A 2,500-nucleotide genomic window follows, 5' to 3' on the forward strand; every position below is an offset into this window, starting at 1 on the left:
CAGTGCTTTGGAGTGTACTGTAGTGTGCACTGTTTTTGTTCTGTTTGGTTCACCACCACTTATTGCTGCTAGCACCACCACTTGCTACTGCCTGCCTGCCCACCCACCCGTGTGGAAGTCCTGGGGCCCCTCCTCTCCTCTCCTGTCCTCTCCTCCACCACTGCCCCCCTCCATCCCTTCCTCTTTCGTGACCTTTGACCTCTGGTGAAGTCAGAGGAGGAGGAGAGCACGGGACCAGGGCCCTACTGTGCCACCACAGGCTCCACCTGCTCAGTACCGCTGCACTCTTACTGTACTGTACTGCCGCCAGAACAAGCCTGACGCATACGCCTTCATGGTTAACAAGTCAACTATTAAACATCATAGTCCACCCACTAAGCTCAAAGTTAGTTTGTTTGGGCCCTTTTGATGGCAAGGAAATAAATATTATTAGCTTAGAATGTAAGACACTGCTTGCTTTCAATTGATACAGATTGAGAAAAAACAATTTGACCCAACAAGACCCAATTTGAAATGATAAATCTCAAAGTAGTTTTTCGATAAGATTTGACAACCAGAACTGCATGTATGGTGTGCTTCTGTGTTTTTTTTGTTGTTTTTCCATATTTGTTCCTCTGTTTTTTTCTGGTGGTGTCAAGGCTTGTTTCTTTGCGGCATGCGATTTATGTTCTGACTTGACTTTTGCTGTCCTTTTTATTTTCAGTGTGTTTTTCTTTTCCATTTTGCATAAAAATGTAATTGCACTAATGTACTGTACTGTATGTGGATGCACTTTGGAGGTAAGTCCTTGAACATGATTGCTGCTGACTCTGGTTGCTGATCTATGTCATGAGTTTGCGTCTGTGCTGTTGTGTAATTACAGTGTGCGTTGGTCTGAGTTTACTGTGGAACATCATCAGAACGGCACACGCGCACGATATATTAACGGATCCAAAACGCAGAAACCAAATCTCAAAAAATAGCTCTGTCATTTTCGGTCGGCCCCAGTCAGACATCCCAAAGTACCTCTGCAAATTACCCCTGCTCATTGTTTGCCTTGGGAAGAATGAAGAGATTTGATGTCAGAAATGACCCCCTTTTCGAACGTTTCCGTCAACGGAAAATGTGAACGGGGACGAAGGGGAAAGCACAAGCTCTGCAGAATTCGGCCCCGAGATTGGGGGAAGCCGGTTTTGGAGAGCCGGTTCCTGTTCAAGGCTTTTTATCCTCAGCCTCGGCCACTGGTATGTGGTAATTATAGCATCAATAGTGGAAGGAAGGCGATGATGGAATGAAGCAAACACACACACACACACACACTCATTAAAGACAGAGAGGTGTGTGCGTGTGTACTGTATGCGTGTGTGTTTCTCTGTGTGTGTGTGTGTGTGTGTGTGTGTGTGTGTGTGTGTGTGTGTGTGTGTGTGTGTGTGTGTGTGTGTGTGTGTTTGGGAGAGAAGTTGTCCCATGTTTTTGATGGCAGGAAGCAGTTGGGCTGCAGCTGTGTGTGCATGTGTGCACATATGTGCGTGCATGTGTGTGTTTGTGTGTGCGTATGAGGGAGTGTGAGTCTGTGTGTGTGTGTGTGTGTGTTTGTGTTTCCTGGCGTGCCCAGGCCTCCCTCTCTCTCCCTTCCAGAGCCACTGTGCTTTAGATGTAATATGCTACAAGAGCAAAAACGCCCTGTGATCTCAGTGTTTAACAGCACTGCCAGCGTCAGTGAGTGGCTCTCCCTCCAGCCAAGATATGAGGCCAGCTAAAGCATCACATTGCCAGATCAATTCAGTGTTGCTCAATTACCTATCCGCCAACCCACCCTAAAGAATGGTGTTGCCCCTTAACATAATGGAGCAAAATGTTTAAGGAACGCCCTCTTCTGACCAGCAGGCTGCTGAGTCATAGTGCTAGTCGTGATTTTTAATGTGGGCACTTGGACCAAACTTCTAAATTCAGCCTGTGCAGAGGAGTTTATCCAGGGTATGGGTTGTAGTCATACATCTCTGGGGTGCATTTCTCGAAAGTATAGTTGCTAACTAAGTTAGCAACTTTGTTGTTTGCAATGCAATGCAATCCCATTGACAACTACCCAAGTTGCTAACAGGTTAGCAACTATGCTTTCGAGAAACAAACCCCAGACTTGGTGGGACTTTTTGCACACAAAAACCCATCTGATGTAACGTTCAAATGTCTTCTTTTCTCCTGATTTTGTCAACATGGCATGGCGTGTACATTCTCCTCTCCTTTTTCCCAGCCTCGTCTTCCCAGTACCATGCGAGGCCAGTGAATTAAGTCATAAATTGTTACTCTGCGTTATTGCCCTCGTCGCTGTTGGTTGCCAGATTTCCATGTAGCACCACAGCACGTGCACACGCTCCTGCGTCTGAATTTTCCATTCGAAAGAAAAAACTAGAGCCATGTACTACAGCATTACAGCCTACAGCTAACAGCCACCAGGCCCCCTCATTTTCTGCCCCGAAATATGGTTTATGTTTCGTTTTTTTCCTCCTCGTTTGCGTCCGTA

The 2,500-nt window shown here is 46.3% G+C and overlaps 1 protein-coding gene across 7 annotated transcripts in view; it reads left to right on the top strand.

The window, feature by feature from the left end:
- myo9aa (myosin IXAa) overlaps positions 1-2,500 on the top strand; it is a 139,923-nt gene that overhangs the window by 70,493 nt on the left and 66,930 nt on the right. The gene's annotated exons all lie outside the window — the stretch shown is intronic.

The sequence above is a fragment of the Engraulis encrasicolus genome, chromosome 22 (genome assembly GCF_034702125.1).
Source record: "Engraulis encrasicolus isolate BLACKSEA-1 chromosome 22, IST_EnEncr_1.0, whole genome shotgun sequence".
Classification (NCBI taxonomy): Eukaryota; Metazoa; Chordata; class Actinopteri; order Clupeiformes; family Engraulidae; genus Engraulis; species Engraulis encrasicolus.